The sequence below is a fragment of the Palaemon carinicauda genome, chromosome 40 (genome assembly GCF_036898095.1).
Source record: "Palaemon carinicauda isolate YSFRI2023 chromosome 40, ASM3689809v2, whole genome shotgun sequence".
NCBI classification, from domain to species: Eukaryota; Metazoa; Arthropoda; class Malacostraca; order Decapoda; family Palaemonidae; genus Palaemon; species Palaemon carinicauda.
The window spans coordinates 10,447,558-10,475,223 of NC_090764.1; the positions used below are offsets into that span (position 1 = coordinate 10,447,558).

At 41.8% G+C, this 27,666-nt stretch overlaps 1 long non-coding RNA gene across 2 annotated transcripts; it reads left to right on the top strand.

Moving 5' to 3' along the window:
- The first annotated feature begins 1,527 nt into the window (after positions 1-1,527).
- LOC137631969 (uncharacterized) lies at positions 1,528-26,740 on the top strand. 2 transcript variants are annotated; one of them, XR_011041970.1, is made up of 5 exons: positions 14,253-14,429; positions 14,533-14,802; positions 21,584-21,833; positions 23,897-24,041; positions 26,543-26,740. It is a non-coding gene; the product is annotated as an uncharacterized lncRNA (long non-coding RNA). The 2 variants fall into 2 exon arrangements; XR_011041969.1 differs by lacking the exons at positions 14,253-14,429; positions 14,533-14,802 and adding an exon at positions 1,528-1,651.
- The last annotated feature ends 926 nt before the right edge of the window (positions 26,741-27,666 follow it).

Consider the following 27,666-nt stretch of genomic DNA (forward strand, 5'->3'; position numbering starts at 1 on the left):
TGTGACCTATAAAGTAGACTGTAATTTCTTAGGAAACTTATTTTGGGAGTTAGACAAATAATCGAAGTGTTTTTGTATTTATTAACATATTTTGTTCGTTTGTTCATTATGACAATTCTCAGTGGAGAGGTTTCAGAGGTCATAAAGGTGTACTGCTTTGCTTTTATTTACACTTTTGTGTTATTGTTGGCAGAGGTATAGCCTTCGTTACGTATAACCCAATCATCGATCGAGAAAGAGAGAAGAAATGCCGTCATAAGTTACGTAACGAGTGCGTTCGAAACCTTTTCTCTGAGTAAGTTGGCCCGTCTTCAAAAATCGTCACTTTTACTTAATAAAGTACCAAATTTATTCAACCTACGTAATGCAGAATATAGTCAAAATTTATGTGTAGATATAATGTGCATTCTGAATAAGCGTTATATTTATGAAATTCATAGAAAAAAAGTTATTGCGAAAAAACCGCGTTACAGGGGCCCTGAATCTCATAGTAGGAAATTTGACTACCCAAATCATAGTGGGAATTGTTGTAGTTGTGTAACAGCTAAACGGTATTTACCACATAGTCGTATAATTGACGGTGTCGTCATTTGTTTGACGTACTATGGAGTTCGAAGGACTGTCTGTCTGTCAGTCAGATTGACTTCCATTGTGTAAGACACGGGCTCTTGCCGTACGCAGCCCGTAAAATTCGGAAGGGAGGTGAAGGGTACGACTTCTAGGTTATGTTAGCTTGGACTAGAATGTATTATAGTATAGTAATTGTCCTTGCTACGTTTTCAGGAGTGTTACTGATGATATACAAGAACGATATATTTCTCCAACCAATTATATCGTGGGATTCATTCATATCTGCCCTAAGTGTGAAATAAACTTGTTTTAAGGTTTCCCTCACTAAAAAAAAAAAACACACAATTTATCATTAAGGTTCTTATCATATTTGTATATGTAGGAGTTTGGGGAGATATTAAGACGAATTGTTTGCACTAACAAAAATTATAAGAAATGCATAGAAAACAAGAAGCCAAGTTAAAAAATATATATATATATATTATATATATATATATATATATATATATATATATATATATATGTGTGTGTGTGTGTGTGTGTGTGTGTGTGTGTGTGTGTGTGTGTGTGTTTCCTTTACTTGTTTTTAACCTTGTCTTTAAATTTTTTTGTTGAAATAAAGTGAACCCTTCTGTTAGATTGTAATTTTCAGTCGATAACTATTATATAACACCCTCGTGTCGTAACCAAATTTATTTATAATCATGTCTTAAAACCTAATTATTTATTGAAACATCATTTTCTCTAATTACAGTAATTATGTTCTCTTCATGGCTACGCTGTTCATCCCGTTCTTCCATTGGTTTCTCTTCTTACCAAGAGATGTCACTGCTGCTGTTGTTCCTAACGGTAGTGGAAAGTCAGACTGCATTCCTTTAGAATCCTTGTTTCTGAACTAATCTGGCCTTGCTCGCCCAACTCCGCTACTCTACGGTTGGAAATTGCGGTTGTGTTTGGTCTTTGTGGTAAATATATTTAATGTTAAGTTACAAATGTTCTGTTATGGTGAATTTAATCAAGAAAATGCTCGATTTGTGTGGTTTTTACTAAAGTGGCAGTTCTGATTATGTGTGATATAACGGTAAGGTCTAATTTTAAGTTTGTAGTTAGCTTTTCTATGGTGTAATCTGTGTAACAATTAAGTGTCTTGGTAGTGCAAGTTTATTCGTTTCAAGATGTTCCCACATGAAAACTTAATTTAAAGGGCTGCCTTTCTGGTCTTATCCCGTAAGGGAATCCTGCTTTCTACAGGACCTAAAAGAGCATTTTGTCTTATACATTCTTAGGTATTTTGTATATTATTGCATAACTGGTGTTTGTCAAATCCATATTATCGAATCATTTAAAAAATAAGTGTCTTCGGTTTCTTCTTGAAAAATTTTTTCACTTATCAATACTCCTAATTCCATTTTTATTATTACCAACTTATTGAATATTCACATAGCCGCAATTAATGGCATCTTTACTATCCATGGTATCCCCGGTCCACATTGCCGTAAAACAAAACCTAACAACCGTAAAAAATTAACGGACATTTTATTAGATTTTTTTATTTTTTTAGAGTAAGCCTAATTGGAAAAGTAATAGATTTGTTATTGTCAAAGGAATTACCATCGGTCATGATTTTGCTTGTGATAATAGAAATAAAATTGTTGTACATTATAATCATTTATCATTTCACACCGCATATTACTCCTTTGTCGTCAAATCAACACTTTTGAAAGTCTTAATATCTTCAGTCTTTCGTGTGTCTAGTGGAAGCTTATTGTAAAGTCTCGGGGTCGCATATTTAAAAGCTCTCTACAGCAGACGTATATCTATTGTAGGTTCCAATGAATTGTTGGCTGCACAATATTGCAATTTTCTAGGATATTTAGGAATTTCCGGTTCTCATAACTTTGTGGGTTATTGTACATATTTTAATAGGCAGCCAGTGTAAATTAGTGTAGGTGTAACCCTTTCTCGAGTTGGGACCCCTTTTATCAGGCTTGCTGCTCTGTTTATTATGTTTGGTAATTTCTCAAGTTGCACTTTTAGACTGTAGTAAATGGAGTTACACAAGTCAAGTCTGGTAATAAGTTTATCCAGGTACTAATTTAAAATAAGAAATGTTTATGATAGCCAGCAGTTTTTAATGCATAATTTATTTGGGCATTGAAAGACAAGTTAGTCAAGAGATCTTTACAAGAAATTTGGGCAGAGTTATTTGTTTTATTTAATATCGCCTAAGTTTCTTTGGCTTTTTTCTGACCACAATAAAGTCCGTTTTATTTTAAATTCATTATAGTGGTTTGTTATTCATTCTTTAACCTGGCAAGAATTCGGCTTAGTTTCAGTAGTGTCATCTATATCATTTATGGAGAGGCAAATTGCGTATAGTCTGCAAATACTTTGAACTTCACTCCATGCTTTTACTGTATTTTTGATAGACCAACAGTATTAACACAGAATAGGATTGGACCCTGTACACTCCCCTGTGCTACCCCTCAGTTTAATGGTTCATATGATAAGTTTCCAATTTGTGCTTTATTTTCAATATCGATAGACCGTACACTGCAAAAATTTGACATTTAAAAAATTGTCTGGCAAAATTTATTCCAAATTTTTTAGTTTTAAAACGAATATATTGACATAAAGGAGTGATATTACGGTCACCAACCCGTAAAATATAAGGTAAAATTGTGGTCTCCTGTATTTTACTGAAATATGGCTCAGAACAGAATAATTTTACAGAGCATTTCCGATTAAAATTACGGGTTTTCTGAACAGGGTAGATAGTTTAGTTGTTAATGTACAGTTGTATCAAAGGCAGCACTAAGATAGAATAATGCTGAAATAAATTTTTCATCCATCATTTCCAACAGATCATTTATAATTTTCTGTAAGCAGACTGGTTGTCAGGCAAAGCTTAATCCCTTCAAAGAGACTAATCAGTTGTTCGTGAATTACGTAGTTTAGCACTTTTGAAATAAAGGATAGGTTCGAAATAGGTCTACACAAGCTTAGTTCCTTATCTAGAGTACTCTTCAGAAACTGTGTAACTTAGCCATTCTCTGTTTTTGTAAACTTGCACTTGTATTTTATATTCTTGTGATTATATCGGTAAGACAAGAAAAATTTTCTCCAATTCAGAAGTTGCCATTGGATTGGTTGCACAGTTGTCCTTTGCTCTCTCCATAATCCTGGTGACATTATATTGTTATATTGTTATATTCTTGAATTTAACACAAAAACTGGAATTCGCTATACGAAATAGACGAGTGCTGGCTAATTTGATATTAGGCTCCATATATTTAATGGGGACTGGTCATAATTGCGTATTGGTCAAAATGTGAAGTGTCATTGTTGGCATTTGAGCAAAGACAGTAAAGGGAAGACAGGAACGTCGCTTGTTTATATTTCTGGGAGCATTGAAAAAATGTACTTGAGGATTTTCTATTTTCATTTAAGCCCAGGAATATATTTTATTTCCATCCTTCTCAGGGGAATTTTGAGTCAAACAATCTAACTCAGTCTTCAAAACAATAGTAGTAGTCCGTCGCTATATGTAGAACAAGAAGCATATGTTGAATATGTTTTCCCTGAAGCATAAACTAATGATTTAATTGTGAGTGTTTTTCCTAGCATTTATCGATGCAAAGTTAAGGTTGTGTATTGAATGTATGACTGTAAACTCCAGAATGTTTACTTTATCAAAGACCGAGATTATACATTGAAATAGCCATGTCGTCCTGATGGAAGGTTCCTTCAGTAGCTTCCTAAGGGTATATATGATTATAGTAGATATTCCCAGAGAATTAAACTAAAGGTTTCACAGAATTCTAACTACTGGCGCGAGTACCCATAAGGTTTCCCTTTAGGATATCGTATAACAACGGGACGTATGCTTGACACGCCACATAGCTATCTGCACCCCACATAGCGTTTACGCTTCGAGGGGGAATAGTGGCAAGTTATGGGAGGAGCCGTTACAAAGTTCTCCTCCTCCGTTACTGTTTTGGTACTCGGCGACGTCAACATCCGGCCGCCATCTTGAATGACGCCACCGGAGCGCGCCATCGTCATTCCTTTCAGCATTTATGTCAGCCTCCATGATACAATAAGATTGGGAGGAGTCTGTCAAGGCCGAATAGAGAATAAGGGCGAGTCCATCAGGACGACATGGCTACCTCACCCAAAAATAGATCGTTTGCTTCGCTCAAAATCCGTTTTTTGGGCTTAAGCCATGTTGTCCTGATGGAAGGGTACCAGAGAATTAATGTATCGTGGATTTTTCCCCTTTTTTGTAGTGCCTTTCGACTTCTAAACAATATTCCTTTGGTCTGATCACCACAGAGACCTGTGGCATATCAGTCACATGCCACCTCAGATAAGCATATACTATGTTACTGCTTCCTGCCCTCCTGGCAGGGAAGTCCTAAATGGACAGAAGGAACATCTTGAAGTTGCTTGATAGAGGAACTCGCCTAGTCTCGGAGATACCTCCCGGTCCCAGGGCCAGATAGAGAAGGTAAATATACTTGTGTTGGAACAAGTTACCTTAATCTAGATGAGCATGCATCAAGAGAACAAGTTTATAACATACAGTAGTTCATAAAATATCAAAACAAAGGGTAATAAAGTCTGTAACAGTCATTTTATTTCATGAGAAAGAGAGGGCGAAATGAGACTCACAGGGTAACCTAATACTCTTTTATTCAATAAAACAGGATTAGCATGAAATGGGTAAAAAAAATTTACAATAATCAATGCAATTAAAAACATAGACTGAAGACATCAAAGAAGTGGGTGTGGAATCTGAAAGAGAAAAACTTGCCATAGCACACACAAGTTCCAGAGGAACTTTAAAGTCTTTCTAGAAAGTCTTAAACATTTCATGTTAAAACATGTGGCACACTTGTTATAGTCTGTTACTTCACCTTGTAGAAGAACAGTCTTTAGCGTCACTAGGTGCCACTTAAATTCACTGTTTCGCACTGGGGTCAACACAGGCACCCATGGAGTTAGTCCCGAATAACTCTCTGTTCTACGCAGCACTTAGCAGCAGGCTTTAGCACACAACCTGCTGCCACCACATGGCGTCGCAACTCTTGCACCTGCTTAGCGCAGTGTTTGAAAAACACTTTCGATGATTTCCAGCCCGTGAAGGAACGAAGAGACTCGAAGTCCATCGTCTGGAAGAAATTCAGGGAGGAGGCAACTTTCCTGGGAACATGACCCTGATGTTTCTCCTTTAAAGAGCTGTCCTCCGCCAAATTCTGAAGTTCTTCGAAGATAGACCTTTAGACACTCGACTGGGCATAGAGAGACATCTTCCTTCAGGGGGCAGATTCTCCAGGGGCCCCACTGTTTGGTGGGAAGCTCGTTCTTGGCGAGAAACGTTGGGTCAGGAAAGAGGGTAAGTTCGCCTGTGTCAGCAAACTGTATCTGGCCCTCTTCTCTTGATAAAGCCACAATCTCACTGACTCAGGCTCCCGAGGCGAGAGCAAAAAGAAAAATCACTTTCGAGTCAAATCTTTCAGAAGGCAAGACTCGTTGTCCAGACTTGAGGCGAATTGGAGCACCTTATTGAGAGACCAGGAGATAGGTCTCGGATGAGGTGCAGGACGGAGTCTAGCACATGCCTTTGGCAGCTTGTTAAAGATGTCGTCAGACAGGTCGATCTGGAAGGCATAGTGGTCTTGCCAAGGCCAATTTGCAGGTAGTAATCGTGTTGGCTGCCAAGCCCTGTCCAATAAGGTGAATAAAGGAGGACTGACAAAAATCTTAAGATATTTCCGTAGGATTCTTAGCCTTGACGAAGAATACCCATTTCTTCCAGGAGGACTCTTATTGCCTTCTGGTAGATTTAGTTTTGTATTCCTCTAGGAAGTCCAAACTTTTCTTCGAGATCCCAAACCTCTTCTTAACGGCTAGGGAGAGAAAATCATGAGCTGTAGGTCTCTGGTTTTCCTTGATGAAGCTAAGACAGTCGACTTCTGAACTTGCTGGGATAGAACTGGGTCTGGCAGGGGAATTATCTTGGGTTGTAACTCCAGGATTAGGGGGAACCAGTTGCTCCATGGCCACTTGGGTGCCACTAGGGCTGCTGTGCCTTGGAAGGTTCTCCGCTTATTGAGGACTTTCAGCAGAAGGTTGGGTGGAGGGAACAGGTAAATCTTGGACCATCTGTTCCAATCCAGGGACATGGCGTCCACTGCTTCTGCTCTGGGGTCCTCGTAAGGGGCCATGTAACGAGGAAGTTGTTTGTTGTCGCTCGTCGTGAAGAGGTCGATCTGCAGTTCCGGGACTTGGCGAGAGATGAAGGAGAATGAGTCTGCGTCTAGGGACCATTCTGACTCTATCGGGGTTGTCCTCGATAGAGCATCCGCCGTCACATTGCGGAATCTTTGAAGGTGAACTGCTGAGAAGTGCCATCTCTTCTTTTCCGCAAGGCGGAAGATGGGCAGAAACACTTGGTTGAGTTGGGGCGATCTTGACCCCTGATGGTTGAGACATTTGACCACAACGGCGCTGTCCAGGGTTAGACGGATGTGGGACGAGGGTCGAGGAGACAGCCTTTTCAGAGAGAGAAGGACCGCCATGGCCTCCAAGAAGTTGAGGTGGAACGTCTTGAATAGGGGCGACCATGTTCCTTGAACTTGTCGTTGAGGGGAGTGACCCCACCATCCTTCTAGCGATGCATCCATGTGGATAACGACAGATAGAGGTGGAGGTTGAAGGGGAACTGATCTCTTCAGGTTCTTTGCCTCTGACCATGGCTTTGTGAGTGAGCGAAGCATGGTTGGCAGAGGTCTCCTGAGATCTCTTCGAGCGATGGATGCGTATCTTCTCCAGATTCCCGAAGCATCCTTTAGCTGTGCTCGTAGCACTGGGTCGGTCACTGAAGCGAACTTGAGAGAGCAGAGTACCTGCTACTGTTGAAGTCTTGAAATCCGTTTGGATTTTAGGAGTCTTGACAGATCCCGCTATTTCCTTCTTTTTCTTCGGAGGGATGGAAAGACGGTGTGACTGAAGGTTCCAGTGGATTCCCAGCCATTGAAACTTCTGAGCTGGAGAAAGTCGAGACTTCTTGGTGTTGATTTTGAAACCCAGATGTTCCAGGAATTGGATCACTTTTCTTGAAGCTTGCAAGCATTCTTCTGAGGATGCGGCCCATACCAGCCAATCGTCCAGGTAAGTTATCACCTGGACTCCTTGAAGGCGTAGCTGTTGGACGATCGTGTCTGCGAGCTTTGTGAAGATCCTTGGAGCCATGTTGAGTCCGAAGGGCATGGCTCTGAAGGCGTATTGCCTTCTTTGAAGCCTGAATCCTAGGTAGGAGGAGGCATGGCGATTCATTGGAATGTGCCAGTAGGCGTCCACCAAGTCTATCGAGACTGTAAATGCCTTTTGGGGCACTAGGGCTCTGATGTGCTGAAGAGTTAGCATCTTGAATTTGTTGTTCACAATGAACTTGTGGAGAGGGGACAAGTCCAGAGTGACTCCGAGTTTGTCGGAGTCCTCCTTGGGAACACAGAACAGTCTTCCCTGGAACCTGGTGGACTTCACCCTCTTGATCACCTTCTTGTTCAAGAGTTCTTGGATGTATTCTTTCAGGACGGGGGTGGAGTGTTGGAAGAATTGATGGAAGGTTGGAGGTGGTGAAACCCAGCTCCACCCTAGTCTGTTCTTAATGATGCTGTGAGCCCAAGGATCGAAGGTCCAACGATCCTGGAAGAGGCGGAGTCTTCCTCCCACCGGAAGCATTTCATTGCTTCTGGTTTCCCGGGGATTTGCCACCTCGGCCGCCTGCTCCCCTCCCTCCTCTCCTTCTGGAAGGGCGTCGAGAGGAGTCTCTGCCGGAGCCTCTACCTTTGGGACGAAAGGTAGTGGATTGCCTTTCATAGGCAGGGGTAAAAACTGGTGACTGGGCCACCACCGGCTGAGGGACCAACTGAAAGGTCTGTTGGGGCTGAGCCACCAACTGGGGAGTAGCGGGTGCCGGAAACTGGCGCTTAGCCTGTCGCTGCTGAGGTCTAGGCTTGTGCGACTTCTTCTTAGGCTGGGGGCCCTCATCCTGAGATTTCCTTTCTTGACATGCCCCACTTGTTGAGAAGGTTCCGGTTCTCGGTGGCGGCTCTGTCTACTATCTCTTTCACGAGATCATTGGGGAAGAGGTTTTTCCCCCAAATGTTGGAGGAGATCAGTTTCCGGGGTTAGTGTTTGACGGTAGCATCCGTAAACACGAATTCCCTGCAGGCTCGCCGAGCCCTGATGAAGCTGTAAAAATCTTTCGTCAGGGTAGCGAGATGGGTCTTATCTAAGACCATATACATATCTGGGGTCCGAGTGTCCCCAGCCATTGTTTCCAATTGCACTTGGAGGGAAAGGGAGGTGGCCAGTCTCTCTTTCGTATCCAGCTCCCGACACCGAAGGTATTCGGAGAGCTTAGGGAGGTTTTCGTTAAACTGACGTCCTGCTACGGCAGCCTCCAACTTTCCTACCAAGAAAGTTAACTGGATGTCTTTCCAGTTCTTGTCGTCAGGGGGTAGGGCGAGGGAGAGGGGCCTACATTCCTAATGTAGGGCAAGGTTTCCCTTCCTCCACCGCTTTCAACACTGCCAGCAAGGACTTTTCGGCAAAGGGGAAGACCATGGTGGCAGGAGAAAGAAGAGAAGGATGTTTCTTGCTAAGGGCCCACACCTTGGAGTTGGTGTAGCCCTTGCTCTTAAGGATTTCAGCCAAAAGAGATTGAGCCTTAGCATGGTCAAAGACTATGACCACCTTCGGCTCTGTTTCCTCCTTGGAAACTGGCTCGGACTTGAGACTGATGTAACAGTCCGGGTACGCCTCAAAACTAGGCCAAAACTCCACCTCTTCAAGGGGGACAGCGCCTAGCTTGTTATTGACGAAGATTCGTCCACTAGTGATTACCATGTGCTCGGCATGCCTCCAGGGGTTGGTTACTGAGCAAGGGAGGAAGTTCCTTGATGTTGATCTTTCTGACCGACTGTTTCGACAGACGGAGAATCTCCCTCTTGAGGTCTTCGTCCTCTTCGGTACCTCTCATCCAGGAGGGCCACTAGGGCCTGGATACTGTCCTGGTTCTCCAGAAGCGACGGAATAGGAGTAGGCGTCGACGAAGTAGAGGGGACGGGTTCCGTTACGGCAACGGAAGTGACGGGGTGCGGGCGACCTCGCCCTCGGAGTCCGGAACCTTCACCTGCTCCTCCTCTTCTTGACCCTCGGCCATCAGGGTCCTTTCGGTGGTGTCTGATACATCCGACATCTGTTCCACCTCGTCAAGATGGAAGTCTTGCAGTGCGTCCGAACCGTCAGGTTCCACCGTCAGCTGGATGCAGGGGATCTCGGCCTTTGGGATGACAGCATCCGCAGATACCTTTGGGAAGAGCAAAGTTTTTCTGGAAACCACGCACCCATTTGCGCAGTTTCTCTCAGGCAACGTCCCTGGCCTCCGCAGAGGGAGGGTCCTCGAACGCTTCTTGGAGCAGGTCCTTGCAGGCAGTGCAGACCTGCGGGTCTCAATACCGAAGAGTCCCCTTGGTGATAGAACAGCTGGCGTTGGTTCGGCACGCCAGATGGCCGTATAAGTCCGGACGCCAAACGTTGCAGAAGGCGCTCTCGCACCGGACATACTCCTCCTGTAAAAGAAAGGCGGAATGAGTCTGTGGAAGTCATATAAGTAAAGACTTGAAGTAATCTTAGATTAGCATAAAGTTATTTACCTTAATATAAGATTCCTTTTCTTGTGTAAGCTTAGGATAGTAAGCTGGAAAAGAAGCAGAAAAGACACATACATGTGCATCCCGCCCAGCCAATTGCCGTGACCCCACAACGAGACTAATTCTAGGGGCTCTTAAAGAGCCTAAGAGATGGAAGAGATATCCACAATAGATTAAGCACAGCTTAAGCTTCCTCTGGAGAATTAGTCATGGTGAGAAGGGAGGAAACTGAGTTCATTCAGTTTAGGATAAGAAAAGGGGGGAGAAGTATTCCCTCCCTAATCAGGTGGGTCCCGGCAAGGGACTGCGCATGGATGCACAGAGTATGCTGGAAATATTTTTACTGCATAACTATACATCATAGATTTTTGTCTAGGGTAAGCACTGTACCATAGACATACCGGCTATCATATATAGCTATACAATAGTCGCTGCCGGCACCAGGCCGGCAGGAGAGGGTGACAGTCCACTGAAAAAATATGATTAGGTGGCGCCGGTAGCGTGGCGGCATGCTGGAAGCGCACCGGGCGCCGGCGAATCTCCATTGAGGGTGGGAACCCCCCCTCCCTGTCATCAGTCTGTGGCAGAGAGAATAGGAGCTTCTAGGTAGTGGCAGATTTCCGGCATCTGTCGGAAAGCGACCGGCAAAGGTATTCCAGTACTGGCGTCAATCAATGAGACAGAGTGGCTACTAGGGTACCCTGACAGCTGTTTCCGGCAGGGTAGCGGCAGTGGACCGGCACTGATAGGTAGAGAGAGAGGGTAGGAGAAGAGAGAGGGAAGGGTAATTCGTTACCCCAACCTCGTCTTCCTCCGGAAGGAGTGTTCAAATGAGAGAGAAGTGGGCAATCTTTCATCCAGCCGCAACAGAGCCAGCAGTCTGCAGGAATTGCGGGTGGCGGCCCAAGGGAGGACCGGAGAACACTCTAAGATAGGGAGGTCCCACGCCGGCAGACCGATCACTTAGGCTATCCCATATTTCGACTATATGCGGGAAGCGAAGCAGCTCGGACTCACCCACGAAGGGACCAAGCCGAACCCACAACCCGCCGGCACACGGTGGAGTTGTAGGACGGCGGACGGGTGTGATGGCTAGGCCAACACAAAAGGACAGAGGGGTGAGGGGTGAGGGTCCTGAGGGGGAGCGTTTGGGAAAGTGTAGCCTTCACAGACACCCCAAGGGGGGGTTCTGTTCTGGAACCAGCCCTATCCCAGGTGTAGGAGACTTCATTCTCCAGGCTAGGGTAGGCTAGTTCAGAGAAGGTACAGCACAAGTGTACTTACCTAAACTATAAAGAAACAGAATCCCCTAGCTTGCCTAACCTAGGCTAGGGAAGAGTCCCGAACCAGGGAAGGCAGGTGTAGGACAGGTCGCTAGGCCACATTGGGGAAAGGGTCGAAACCCTACCGAGTGTGGACTAGGGGGAAAGACAGAGCCCTTCCACCTTCGCCAACCAGCAAGACTCCAAAAGGAGAGTTCATTCACCTAGAGGGGGAGCTGGGGGCGAACGACAGGTACTCTGAGGTTCTGTCCCAAACTCAAAGCTCATGTGCTATGGCTAGGAGTGGGGAAAGAAAATCCTAGCCTAACCTTAATATTTAATGTACATGCTGTACGATTACTGACACTTCCATGGGAGTTGATGCGAATCCCCAAGAGACTGTTGGAGCTACCAATGCGAGTTCAGAAATTACACATAGGACACTGCAAAATCAAACCATTGGTCTCTAGTCTAGGGTAGTGCCATAGCCTCTGTACCATGGTCTTCACTGTTTGGATTAGAGTTCTCTTGCTTGAGGGTACACCGGGGCACACTATTCTATCTAATTTCTCTTCCTCTCTTTTATGTTAGTTTATATAGGAGATTTATTCTGTCAATGTTCTTAAAATATTTATTTTATCTTTGTTTCCTTTCGTCACTGGGCTATTACCCGTTGGAACCCCTGCACTTATAGCATTCTGCTTTTCCAGTAGCTTAGCAATTAATAACAACAATCACTTGAACTGCAGCAAAGAAGGTAGTGTGTCTTTTAATCTAAACATTGGGATGCAAACCAGAAAGAGCTTTGGCAAGTTTACATTTAACCTTTTTACATTTTTATACTCGTATGTGGATGATAGAGATGTACAACTACTTCTTTTGAAACATTTAGTACTGTGGCTTTCAGAATAAAAAAAATATCTAAACTGCTTGACAATTTATCAAACAAGCTAAATGGATAACAAGACCTGACAATTCTTGTTTATAGTTTTTTTTTTTTTTTTTTTTTTCTGGGGCGACCTGTGACGGCCGGTGAAAAGTCCTTCTTTACACTTTTCTAATATAAATCTTCCAAATATACTAGAGAAGGATAAAAGCATGGAATGCAGAGGTTACTACCCTCGCGAGATCACCTTGTGGGTGTCGTGTATACAACAGGGGCGTGTGAAAACCACTATTCACAGGCTGTCTTCCATTTAGATAATCTCTTCATCAAATGGAAGGGCCGTGACAGGCCCTAGAGAACACAGTTGGACCGCGTCACCGACACCTACCACGCGCGCCCTCTAGGTCATCCTTCTGTTTTGGACTAGCCCGCATAGTCGTAAATTTTTTGTGCTTTCGGTGTTTTCAAGTGTATGTCGTTAATTCATCATGACTGATGCTGCTACTTCACCTTTACCAATGTTAAGTACCATAGTTTGTTTTGACAGTTTTTTTCAGTACCGGGCATTTTTTCTCTTTCCAGTAATGTGGATTTTAATTTTGGAAGCGGCTTGGCCTTCCTCGGTGACGGCAGCCATTTTGGTCTTGTTCGCTTCGATAGTTTTTCAAGTCAATATTGTACATCTGGTACTCTGTCATCTAGGTTATATCACTTACGTTTTATGACCATTTTTATTATCATTATTTTATTATTGTTTTTACTATGGTATTTTTTTTGCTAGCAAGTCCAATTTGGACGAACGAAGAATAACGTTCTTGCCTTGTTATAGTTTATGTACACGCCTCGGGAAGTTGCTCGTTTTAGACTATATCTTTATATTTTTTTGTTACGTTGTCGTTATTCTTCGTTCTTGGTTGTTACAATTTTATCAATATCCTTATCATATTATTGTGTGATTTTGGTTCTTTATAATGTAACCATGAGAGCGTGACCATGGAGTGCTCGTTTTCTGTTACTACAGTTACGAGTTACCCTTTCTCTCGTTTTCTTTCTTAAGCTCGAATAAGGAAAGGTGGATTTCCCGTTTTCCGTTTTATACGATCACGAGTTATTCCTACCTCCGCTTCTTCTCCGGGGTTATGATATTACGTTTGATGGTATTTACGTTTTATTGATGTGGTTACTGTTAATATAGCTAGCATTATTAATAGGTTCCGTTAGTGTATGAGTCATTATTTTGGGATCGCTTTATGCCGACACCCGTAGCTCCGTTCTCTCGGAACGATCACCGCCTCGAGTTATACTCCGCTATAATGGATACTCATTGGGTTGGGAACTAGTCAGATATTTGGAGTGCAACGGTGAAACCCGGCACTCAGACTCCGGCTTCGGCCTTATGCACACGAACCTTTTTTCATGATCAATCACAATTTCATTATTACGGTCCTTTTCATCGAATCTCCGGCTTCACCGGAGATCACACAGACGTTCAGCATTGAGGTTAACATTATATTACCGATGCTGTTCATGTTTTCCCTATTACAGACCTTTGTCACCGGATCTCCGGTGTCACCGGAAGTCACTCAGACGTTCAGAACCGGGGTTAACATTATTTTACCGATGGGGTTTATAGTTACATGTTACATGGTTACTGGGTTTTCGTATATTAATTTGTAGCTCTAAAAATTTATAGAATCATATTAGTCACACATAATTAATGTTATTTTCTATTGATTCATCTGTTCACTGATTAGAGTCTCAAGGAACATCCAGACTTATGTCTTCTTTCTTTTACAGAAGGACCGCTGCGCTGCCAAGGGCTGCCCCGCTGCTTTTAATGATCCCCTGGGCCATGATCTATGCCGGTCTCATGCACATTGCGCCGTATCCTTCTCTCGGGAACCGGGACAAGCCCCCTACATGGTATGGTTCCCGGAGTCATGCACGCTCTGCTACGAGCTGTCATCCCTACTCCTGAGCGATGATGTAAGTTTGTTCTAGGTTGTTCCTTTTAATATCCTTTGCGATGGTTCTTTATATGTATATACATCGCTTATTGCTTCATCATTAATCCCCTCACCTCTTTCAGGCTGATGATGAGTCTCTCCGGGAGGCAAGAGCTGCTCTCCGTCCGTGGGTGTCAGGCTTTGGGAGGAATGCTCCGTCTGGCGCACCCTATCTCCTTGATGGAGACATGGCCTCTCGCCTATTCCCGGGCTCTACTACTGCGGCAGTTCCACCGGAGACAGCGGCCCCGTTAATTGAGGCAGTTAGAGCAACCATTCCAACGGAGGAAGAAGTTTTATTGACGGAGGACGCGTCCTTTCTAGATTTGGACGTCGAACCCATGGATGAGCAGGTAGGTGGTGATGAGTTGGTGGACCCCCTTTCATCCCTCACTCCTTCCTCTACTACTACCTTTCACGGCTTTGATAAGCCTACGACTTCTCGGGATCCCTCCGTTCCTGTACGACCTAAGGTGAAGCCACTACGTATCTTTAAGCCTTCAGCTTCGCCATTATCTGTCACCGGTCCCGGGACCCTCAAGGGAGCCTGATGTTCATATTACTTTACCTAAAACAGTGACTACTAAAAAGACGAAGTCCGTTAAGTCCAGGGCTTCGTCAGCGGATCGTGCTCGGGAGCTCTCCTTATCCGCTGTCATGAACAGGGATATTGTTAAAGAGCAGATACAACAGCAGATACAACAACAAACCAAGGCAAACCAAGGAGCTATGACGGAGCTCAAAAGATATGGTGGTGAATCTGATCCGTTCAGGAACTCGGATGCCTCCTCCTTCAGCCCCAGATGCATCGAAGTTACCCCCCTTCGATAAAAACAACCCTTGGAGGTTTGCCTTACATGCTCCATATATAGATGGTGCCATAACTCTGGAGGACATAGGCACTCGCCCTCTAGAGGACCTAGAATTTTACCCTCCGGGACTAGAATTCCCATTCAACGGCTTCGTCCGTTTGAAAGAACATGCCTTGGTTAGGTTAGACAAGGTACCGAAGGAAACGGTAATATTTCCTAAAGAGCAGGCCCAAGCTCTCTGGGCCAGGACGTTGTCGGACTGGGGGTGCACTAATTCCAAGCTCACCCCACACAAAGGAGCCTACACCATATTTACAACTGCTTCCGTTATTACCTTACCTATTACGGATAAAGTGGCAGGTCTTACTTTTCAAGCTGTCAAAGAAGGTTCTGCCATGCCGGCTCTTAAAGAGACGGACCCCACCTCCATGCTCATCCTGAGTACTTCTACTATCTGGGCCGATGCTTCCTCTACTTTCACAGTAGGGAAGTTAGACCCAGACTGCACCTCTAATCTGTTTTCCGATAAGCTTCCCAAATTACCGGAAAATTTTCTCAAGACTGAGTTTGAGGCACGGAATAGGTTAGCTAGGTCTCTCCACTCCATTACCTCCGTGGAGTCTCTAGCGTCGCTTTATCCGACTGAGACCTTGTTTCGGGTATTCATGAAGAACCTGTCTCTGTCCTTCCAAATCGACCTACACAAGTTTTCTTCGGCTCGGGTTAGTTGCAGGAAATACGTTCTATCTGAGGCCTCGATCAGACATGAACCGAACAGGCTGATAGCTTCCCCCTGCTGGGGTAAGACCCTTTTTCCTCAGGAGGAGGTGAACAAGGTTCTACAAGACGCTGCGAGAGCAAACCAAAATTTGCAAGTGAGGTGGGGCCTCACTGCCAAAAGGTAGGTCGAAGCCCAAAACCAAACCTTCTTCAAGAAGAAACAGAGATTTACCCCTTACAAGACGAACCGGGGTCACTACCATCAATCGTCTGTTACCCACTCGTCATCACAGTCTCCCGCTGCTTCGACGACTCTACAAACGAATCCCCCTCAACAGGTGGTCTACCTAACTGCTCCCCCAGGTACACAACCCAACCCTGTTTGGATGTCCTCACCCGCATACAACCCTAGCTACGAACCCTCGGGTTCCTTTCGTGGGCAACAGAGAGGTAGCTACAGGGGTAGAGGACAGTTCCGTCAACGAGGCGGACCTAGGGCAAGGGGTGCTCGAGGAGGGAAAGGACCTAGGTTCACTCCCTCGCAATAATATAGTCCCGGTAGGGGGGAGACTTTACCACTTTAGAGACCATTGGACCTTCAGTCCGTGGGCTCACAGCATACTCTCCAAAGGTTTGGGGTGGAAATGGTCACAAGGTTCTCCTCCTCCACCAGTGACCTTCTTCCAGAAACCCACTACCATTCTGAGAGAGTACACCACAGAGTTACTCAAGAAAAAAGCAATCAAACGGGTTCGATCGCTGAAGTTCCAAGGCCGCCTGTTCACAGTTCCGAAGAAAGGCTCGTCGGCATTGAGAGTGGTCCTGGACTTGTCAAAGCTAAATTCCTACATCCTCTGCGACAAGTTCCGGATGCTGACTATCTCTCGGGTACGGACCTTACTTCCCCTTGGGGCCGTCACCACCTCAATCGATCTTACCGACGCCTATTATCACGTACCAATAGCTCGAAACTTCTCTCCTTACCTAGGTTTCCGTCTAGGCAGGAAAGCCTTTACGTTCAAAGTCATGCTGTTCGGCCTCAACATGCACCCAATGTTAGAACAACTCGGGAACCAAGGGATACAAATCGTTGCTTATCTGGACGATTGGCTCATTTGGGCTCTGTCGGCCCTGGAATGCAACAGAGCTACGAAGAAAGTACTTCGTTTTCTCGCCAACCTGGGGTTTCGGGTCAGTCTCCAAAAGTCCCACCTACTACCATCAGACCACTTCGAATGGTTAGGCATTCAGTGGGACCTTTCAAAGCACAAGCTGTCTCTCCCTCCCAACAAGGTAAGAGAAATAGCTTCCAAGATCAAGAATTTTCTCGAACACAAACAGGTGTCCAGAAGAGCCTTAGAAAGAATCCTCGGCCTTCTCCAATTCGCTTCAGTAACAGATCGCCTATTGAAAGCCAAACTCAAAGACATTAATCGAGTTTGAAGAAAGACAGCTACAGTACCTTTAAGAGACAAGGTCTCGAAGATCCTTTCTGTTTTGAAAATGAGGCTACAACCATGGTCCGAACCGAAGAACCTCTCCAAATCGGTTCCTCTTCAATTCCCACCTCCACAAGTGACAATTCATACAGACGCGTCTCTGAGTGGATGGGGGGGTTCCTCCGAACATCAGATGTTTCAGGGCTCTTGGTCACCCGCCATGAAACGCTTCCATATCAATGTTCTCGAAGCCATGGCAATGTTCTTGACCCTGAAGAGAGACACTCCCCCGAGGTCGACCCACATCAGAGTAGTGTCAGACAGCACAGCCGTAGTACACTGCATCAACAGAGGAGGATCCAAGTCGCCCAACCTGAATCAGATCCTGGTCACTATCTTCGCCTTTGCAACAGAAAAGAACTGGTTCCTGTCAGCAACTCACCTAGCGGGAGTCCAGATTGTGATAGCGGACTCACTATCCAGGACGAAACCACTGGAATCAGAATGGTCTCTGGACATAATTTCATTCCGGTGGATACTCAGACTGGTTCCGGGCCTCCAGGTAGATCTATTCGCAACTCAGATGAATCACAAACTTCCTTGTTATGTGACCCCAACCCTGGACCCTCAGGCTTATGCCATAGACGCATTAACCCTGGATTGGAACCATTGGAGGAAGATTTACCTATTTCCACCAGTGAATCTTCTAATGAAAGTATTGCACAAACTACGCTCCTTACGGGGGGCAGTGGCTTTAGTAGCATCTCGATGGCCAAAGAGCAGTTGGTTTACTCTCCTCCTCGAGTTGAAACTCCGTCCCTTCCGGATTCCATTCCCCAAACTGACCCAAGTAATACAAACTCTGACTGTGTCAGATTCCTCAAGGATAGCCAAAACCCTAACTTTGTGGACTTCATGAAGTTTGCAGCTCGTAGAGACTCAAACATTGACCCGGAAAACATTCTCTTCATCGAAGCGGACAAAAGGGACTCGACAATTCGTCAATATGATTCGGCCATTAAGAAACTAGCAGATTTCCTAAAGAATTCAGACCATACTCGTATGTCTCCGAATTTAGCCATCTCATTCTTTAGGTTCCTATTTGACAAGGGCCTGGCACCTAGCACTATAAATACCATCAAGTCAGCTTTGAAGAAGATCTTCCTTGTTGGGTTTAACATCAACCTGGCGGATTCCTATTTCTCATCTATTCCAAAAGCGTGTGCTAGGCTTCGACCTTCGGCTTGGCCACAAAAAGTTTCTTAGTCTCTGAACGATGTCCTCAAACTTGCGTCAGACACGGACAATGAGTCCTGCTCTTATATCACTCTTCTTAGGAAGACTTTATTTCTAACAGCTATGGCCTCAGGTGCTAGAATCTCAGAACTAGCAGCTCTCACGTAACCCGGGAAACATAGATTTCCTCCCTTCAGGCGAAGTACTACTTTCTCCAGACAGAGCTTTCTTAGCTAAAAATGAGGACCTGCAAAATAGGTGGTCCCCTTGGAAGGTTCTCTCTCTTCCCCAGGATCCTTCTGTGTCCAGAAACTACTCTCAGGGCCTTTTTAGCTAGATCTGCCACCCGCTCGTCTGGCCCCTTATTTATCAGGGAACAAGGGGGTACTAAATTATTTCCATTCAAGGTATCAGACAACAAATACTTTACTTCATTAAACATGCTAACCCGGAATCATTTCCCCATGCTCATGATATACGGTCAGTAGCTACCATCAATTACTTCCAGAACATGGACTTTGATTACCTTAAAAAATATACGGGTTGGAAATCTTTTATGGTTTTCAAACGCCACTATCTAAAGAACTTACAGGCCCTTAAATACCCTACGGTTGCAGCGGGGAGTCTTATCTCTCCCCATTAATCTCTGATTATTTCTTTATTCCATCTCTTCTCTCTTCCCTCCTACCTGCCACTCACACCACGTCGCCACTCTCCTGGGTGGTTCGTTAGCCCTAAGTTATTTACCATGTTTAATTCCTATGATTTAACTGTTATTGTATTTACCGCTCCTTTAATGTTTAGATATGCTTAGACATGTACGATTGATGCCTTTTGCGTCTGGACACTCAGGTGATTCCTTGTCTTCATATTCATTTAGCCTTACGTCCCCTATGTCCTTTGGCTAGTTTGTAATTTTATGTTTACTTACTTACAGTATTATATATATTATTGTCTTACATGGTGTTTGTATTCTCCTCATTATGTTGTTATTGTATTGGGCGTGAAAGGCATTCTCTGGTACATTTTCACCGGCCGTCACAGGTCGCCTCAGAAAAGGGATTTTGACAAGGGAAAAATCTGTTTCTGGGAAGAGACCTGTGACGCCCGGTGAAACCCTTCCCGGTTATTTTTTATGGACCCACCCTTTTTTCCTTGCCAAGCCATATGTTCTTACAGAAGGATGACCTAGAGGGCGCGCCTGGTAGGTGTCGGTGACGCGGTCCAACTGTGTTCTCTAGGGCCTGTCACGGCCCTTCCCTTTGATGAAGGGATTATCTAAATGGAAGACAGCCTGTGAATAGTGGTTTTCACACGCCCCTGTTGTATACACGACACCCACAAGGTGATCGCGCGAGGGTAGTAACCTCTGCATTCCATGTTTTTATCTTTCTCTAGTATATTTGGAAGATTTATATTAGAAAAGTGTAAAGAAGGACTTCTTTCACCGGGCGTCACAGGTCTCTTCCCAGAAATAGATTTTTCCTTCGTCAAAATCCTTTTTTTTTTTTTTTTTTTTTTTTTTTTTTTTTTTTTTTTTTTTTTAAAACCTTGGGCTCATAGCATTCTGCATTTCCAACTTGGGTATTAGCTAGGCTAATGATGATGATGATGATCTAGAGGGTTTATTTCTTTGAACTATGAGGGCACCAAGGAGCTATCTGAAGAGGACTCGAGTATTCAGACCATGAATTCAAAGCATGGTTGTGAGTTTGAACAAGTGTTAAGAAGGAAATTTCAACAAACCCCATTTCCTTCGGGCTTCAAAATAATTATAGAGTATATCTACCATCACTAGCTAATTCTTAAGAGCCTACACTGGGACACACAATGTCAGGGAAGTTGGTAACATGGTGCAAAGACTTGCTGTTCCAAAGAACTGGTCAGTGGTACAAGTGGTGAACTTAGGTGCTTGAAAATGTCAGGCAATCTAAACTGCCGGGCACCGGAGTACATAACTCGCTAGTCCTTTACACATCCACCTATGGTAGACTCGATAGGTGGTGTACGGAACCCATGAGCTACAGAGCCTGAGCAAAATTAACACTCAATATGAGGACTAGGAGCTAGTGAATTACTTAGCTAAGGGAGTATGTCTGGCTCTTTTCATCTTTCCTTACCCCTCGTATTTGCTGTAGTAAACTCTGATACAGGTAAATTACCATACCAACCAACTAAGAATATTTTATCAGGTTGATCATAGGCAGATTGGAGTCTACACTATTGCACTTCAGGTCAGACCATTTGACATCCTGGTGTTTTAATCCAGCCAGTTTGTTTAAAGAACTCCCTCCCTCCTAAAAAAAAAGACGAGGATTTGTATCTTGAAAAGAAAATGAATTTAAATCTTGATTTTTAAATGAGTCAAGTTATTTCTCGACTTGACTGCCTAGCAATTCTTAGATGAAGGTCACATTTGCTTACTAGTGCACTGGTGTACGATTTTTGCAAGTAACTACAGACACCTCATAGATTTCAAGGTTCCAGCTTTGCTAAAATCCTACTTCTAGTGAAGGATGGGGGCTATAAATGAAGAAAATTGCACAACTGCTTTGAAAATTTTTTAATTTTCACATTATTTGGAAACTTAAAATTTAAGTTGGGTTCATATATCCGTTAAAAGGTTAAAACCTAAAATTTATCATAATAGTCACCATCATCTACACTTATTGACACAAGGGCCTTCTTAAAATTCATTATAAGAACTGTTTTGGTTATATATCATACTCATATGCATGTGAATGTACTTAAATGATTAATTATGAAACTTTGTTGTAGATGATTAGACAAAAATGATTACTATTACAAATTAGTGCAGTGATAATATTAGAGGTAAACTAAAGGTGACTAAATTTAAAGTATTGAAGCACTTAGAAATGTTGAACTAAAGCAGAATTACATTGGCTTATTTTTGGTTTATTTTGCAGTAAAATATTGCAGTGTAATAAGGTTTGATGGTAAACCTGAAGTTGCACAGATTGCCACCTGATCATCCAATGTTGTTTCCTTGATGAAGTTAGAATGAAGGATGAAGGCTGTCGCCCACGTTTATTGGAGCTACTGCACTACACAGTGCTGCCACATTGTGTTGGACAGACAGCATGTAGGATACTGAATTTGGTCCAAAGTCAAAATACTTAGTTTAAAAATCAAAACTGCAGAGCGCAAGAATATTTTGTAAGTAAAATATCATAAACATTGTTACATTTGTAAATTTATCTGTTACATTTGTAAATTTATCAGTCCTGTGAAATATATTAACTAGCATCATCAAAATAAAATAGGTGAATTATAGTAGAGGTATTAATACCCACTTACCAATTCTACTCTTATATAGTGCCTGTAGGGGTGTAGCGATGTCATTGCGCTTCACACCGTACACTGTAATTGTTAATAAAAGGCCTTTGTAGCAGTCCTTTGGTCCCTAGCTTCTGCTAGTTTTGGTCTTCTGTATTATATGTATCCTTTCTCCCATCTTGCTGTCCAACTTCTTATAACTTTTACTTAGTAGTGCACCTTTAAGGTTCCCCTTAATTTATAAATTCGTGCTGACTGGTCTTCCGGACCTTAGGATTGGTTCAAATTGCCTAAATTCCTTCCGTTGATTAATTTAATTTGGGTTTAAAATTCACCACCTTAACCGCCCTCTTAATAGTGAAGATGATTCAAAGAATTTCCATTAATTTTAATTTGGGTGCAAGTTTCACAACCACCCTTGGATGCCAATGGTCTTGATACTAAGAACTCCAATTAATTGTAATTTGGATGAAAGTTTCACCACAATCACCATTTGATGGGGAAGGGGGCTCAAAGTACTCGTATCAATTTTGATTTGGGTGCATGTTTTGCCACCAATCTTTAAATATAAAGATGATTAAAAGTATTCCAATTAATTTCAATTTTCATTTGTTTGAACACTACTATCAACCTAATACTATCAACCTATGATGGTTAAGATGTCCCAAAGTACAGTACTCCTGTTGATTAATTTGAGTGCAATTTTCACCTTAACTCCACTTTGCTGATCAAGAGGGTTTCAATTACTCTAATTTTAATTTGGGTGCAAGTTTCCTCACAACCACTTTTAAATGGTAAAGGATTCAGAGTACTCATTGATTTGATTTTAGGTCATAGTTTTACCACTAAGAAGAATAATTTCTTCTATGATAAAGGTTGCAACAACAATTGGCTAGAGTAAGTATGTTTGCCCCTTCATATTTAATGTATTAGACTGATGCAGGGAAGCTGCCATACCAAGCTACTGTTTCATAGAAATGGCCCCTCCTTCTCTTTGAAAGGATGATGGATAGAAATGTAAACTGTACGGCTATACATTTCTGTGTTTCCTATAAGGCTAAGTTCATAAATGACTTGAGTAAAACTGAAACCTAGTGTATAGCCTGAAAATATTTTCTCAGGTTGATAATAGGAGTCTACACTTGCACTTCTTCCGCTCAGTGTGTTCAACATGCTTCTACTTTAAACCAGCCAGTTTGTATTTTGGGTTTGTATCTAAATTAGAAAAGAACAAATCCAAAATCTTCAAGTCTTTTTGCTAATTTTCTTGACTCTACTGCCCCACCCCCCCATTGCACCATCAAGTAAAAGTTAAAATAAGTGACAAGAAGATCAGAGAAAAGGCATTAGGGGATTGATTCCCCACCAGTAACAACTGATACCTCGTTATAAATTTCAACAGCAAAGTTTCTGGCTGTGCTGAAATCATACTCCCATTAAAGTACTTTTTTTTTGTATCGTTAACAAAAATGCCAATTTTTAAAGTTTTAAATTTTTCTCTATCTTTTGGAGACTATAAAATGGGTTTCTTTTCCCGTTGAATTTTTAAAACTCAAATTTTTTATTATGTATCTTAATCATTTAAATGTGAAGGTACTAAAATTATGAAGCTTTGTTATATACGTCATTACTGATTGGGAGGAAACTATATATGTAGGTTCACTTTACCATTAAAAGGTTAACTTAAAATTCATCATATCTCGTAAGCTTATTGATGCAAAGGGTCTCATTAAAATTTTAACTAAAAAAAAATGGTTTATGTATAATAATCATTTCAGTACCTTCACATTTTAATTATGAATCTTTAGATTATTAGGGGAAGGTTATTACATGTATAAATAGGAATAGGTATGTTAAAGGAAAATTAAAGGTGACTAATTTCAATAGTATTGAAATTTTAGAAACTTAGAACTAAAGCTGAATTACATTTGTTTATTTTTCAGTTAAATGTTGTGCAGTGTAATGGATTTGATGGTAAATCTTTAACAGCCGAGAGGATTCAAATTCTGCTCGTTGATTTGATATTGGGTCCAAGTTTTATCACCATCAAGAAACATCTAATCTACAATAAAGTTAGCGAAACTTTTGGTAAGAGTATGTCTCAACCTTTTTATCGTGCCTTTCCCCTCATATTTCCTAGAATGCTCTGATGCAGGTAAGCCGCTGTACCGAGCTACTGTTCTATAGAAATGTCTCCCTCCTCCTCTGCAAGGGATAGGATGGATAGAAATGTCAATTCATTACTTCCAATTAGCATACATTTCAGACAGTGTGTCCTATAAAGTGAGTGTGTGTGTGTGTGTGCGTGTAAAACAGAAACCTAGCCTCGCCTGAAAGTATTTTCTTGAGGTCCAGTCAAAGTGTACGACATCCCTTGTATTATAAACCAGCCAGTTTGAATTAGGAACTTCTTCCCCTCCTAAGGATGTTTCCTTTAAAAGGATGAGGGTTTTTATTTGGAAAGGATAAAATCCAAATTTGTCCTTTAGTTACACTTTTTGACTTGACTGCCCCACAATTCTTGGGTGAAGGTCAAAGTGGCTTAACAGTGCACTGGTGAGGGGGTAGATTCCCCACCAGCAACTACAGATACCTCATTATAAATTAAACAGAGTTTCTACCTATGCTGAAATTATACTCCTATTAAAGTATTGTGGTTTGCTGAGTTTTGAAAAATACAAATTTATTTTTAAAATTTTGTAGTTTTCTCCACCCATCTTTTGGAAACATTGAAGTATTCTTTTCCCATTAAAGGATTAAAATTTAAAATGAAAATTTTAGTTATCATAACCATTTAGATATGAAAGTACTAAAATGATTATGAAACTTTATAGAAGACTAGGGGAAGGTTATTACTTTGGTTATTAAGTACAATGAAAATATTTGAAATTAAAGTGACTAATTTCAGGTTGTGAAGAATTTAAAAAAGATCTAAAGCACAATTACATCAGCTTATTATTGGTGTATTTTTCAATTATATGCTATGCAGTTTAACAGATTTGATGGTAATGCTGAAGTTGCACATGTTTGCCACCTTCGGTCTACTTTCTCCTTGATAAAGTGAGAATGAAGGATGAAGGCTGTCATCCATGTTGATTGACACTACTTCAGTGCTGCCACATAGTGTTGAACAGATAGCATGAAGAATACTGACTTTGGTTCAAAATGGTCAAAATATAGTAAAGTGTTACAATAATGTGCTGCGTAATCTTTTGCTTCTAAATCTAGAAGCAAAACTGCAGAGCAAAGAGAATTTTGTTTCTCAACTAAGTGAAACATCTTGTTTGTTTGTTTGCTGGTTTAAATTTATCAGTATTTTAAAATTTATTAATTTCACTTCCTGACTGCCCTGCAATTCTTGGGTGAAGATGAAAATTACCTTAACAGTGCACTGAAGAGGGGACAGATTTCCCACCACCCACCAGTAACTACAGGCACCTTGCTATAAATTCTAACAACAGAGTTTCTAACTATGCTGAAATCGTACTCACTTCAAAGTATTGTGGTTTGTATAGTAAGGAAAAATAAAAATTCCTTTTTAAAACTTTGTAATTTTCTCGATGTATCTCTTGGAAACCTATTTAAAATGGTGTTCTTTTCCCATGAAAGAGTTGAAATTTAAAATGAAAATTTTTGATAATGTATGATAACCATTTTTCTGGGCCCCGACCTGTGCTGCCCAGTGAAATGCTCCTTTTACATCATTTCCAAGGTTAAAACTGCTATGAATTTACCAGAGAAAAAAATTGTATAGGAATGCTAGGTTGAACCCAGCTCGCTCACCTAATAGGTGTCGGTATAATATACTGGGGTGTGATAAATCACAACCAGAGGCCTCGCACCATTTAGATATATCCTCCCAATGTCCCTGCTACAGCGAGGTGCCGTTCAACACTCGACTCCAATCTCTACTACCAACATTCCAACCCACGCCTGTGACGTCACTCCTTTATCATAGCACAACCCGTTCTCTGTTATTTTTCGTGGTGGTTTTTTTCTCGGTTTTACCCAGGATTTATCTATGATGTCGGACTCTACTGTTTTTCTAAGTTAAGTACCAGATCTAAGAGTTTTGAGTCTTTGGAAGTAGCCCTGCCCTTTGTTTTTATTATATCCGTTTTTATTTGTTGCTGTTCGCGGCCCTATCATGGCCGGCTACCTCCACTCACTCGTTCTTAACGTCTTACAATTGGTCCTCTATACTGATTGTTTTTCGTTTCGAACCTTGCTGGGTATATTACCGTACACAACCACACTTATTACATTTTGATTATGGTATTTTTCACTAGTTCAGTCAGTACTTTACGTATCATCGTCGATGTTAAGTTGGCATGCCTGCTCGCCTTCGGGCGATCATAGTTGGTTACTAAACATTATTAAATTTTAACCGAGGTGATATCTAATAGCAGATTACGATACAGTATCTATCTAATATTACCACCTAGTTATTGACTATAATAAAAAATATTAGAATAAATGATTATCAATTTCAGTTAGGGGAGCATTTTGAAAATAAGAACTAAAGCAGAAATACATTGGCTTTATTATTTGTTCAAATTGCTGTTAAACTCAGTGTATGTATTTTGCAGTTGAATGCAATGCAATGTAAGAGATTTGATGGTGAAGCTACCTGATTAGTCAACTGTCGCCTCGATAAAATGAGAATGACGGATGAAGGCTGTCATCCATGTTGATTGGCACTGCTACACATTGCTGCCACATTCGTGTCGAACAGAAATCATGAATACTTTGAACCAGTCAAACTATCCTAAAGTATTACAATTTGATTCCAAATTTAGAAGCAAAACTGCAGAGCACAAGAACTGTTTCTCAAGTAAGTGAAATATCTTAATTGTTTATCTGCTAATGTAAATTTATCAATATTGTTTAATTCATTAATTTCACTAATTGACATGACTGCCCTGCAATTCTTGGGTGAAGGATGAATTGGTCAAAGGGAGAGGGTAGATTACCTTCCACCCACTAGTAACTATACATGTCTTGTTATAAATTTTAAATGCAGTGCTTGCTATGCTGAAATTATGCTCTTATTAAAGTATTGTGGTTTATATAGTTAGGAAAAACAAATTACTTTTCAAAATCTTCTAATTTTCTCAACGTATTTTTTGGAGGGTTTATGAAGTGAAAGAAATATATTGATTTTGTATTGTAACCATTTTAATTTGTAAGTACCAAAACGATTATAAAACTTTATATAAGATAAAGGTATGGTTATTTACTTTGATTAGAAAGGACAATGAAAACATTAGTTAAAATTATAAATGGTAGTGAAGCAATTATAAATGTTAGTGAAGTAATTAGGAAAGTAGAATCAAAGGTTTACCTGGTCGCTTATAATTGATTCATTTTGCAGTTAAGATGTGCAATGGAGATCAATTTGATAGTTAAACAGAAGTTGCACATGTTTGCCACCTGTTCATATGAGACTTCTCTCCTTGATTGTTGATGCTGTTATCTATGTTGATTGACAATGCTACACATCGCTGACGCGTCGGCTTGAACAGATAGCATGAAGGATATTTAACTTAATTCAAGACAGTCAAAATACCCTACAGTCAAAATACCCTAAAGAAGTAAAGCAACAAGGCTAAGAGCATAAGATCTTCGTTTGTAAGTGAGATGTCTAGAAAATTGTATACTTGCGTAAAATCATCACTTAAGCATTTATGAATAGAATAAATTAAGACCATTC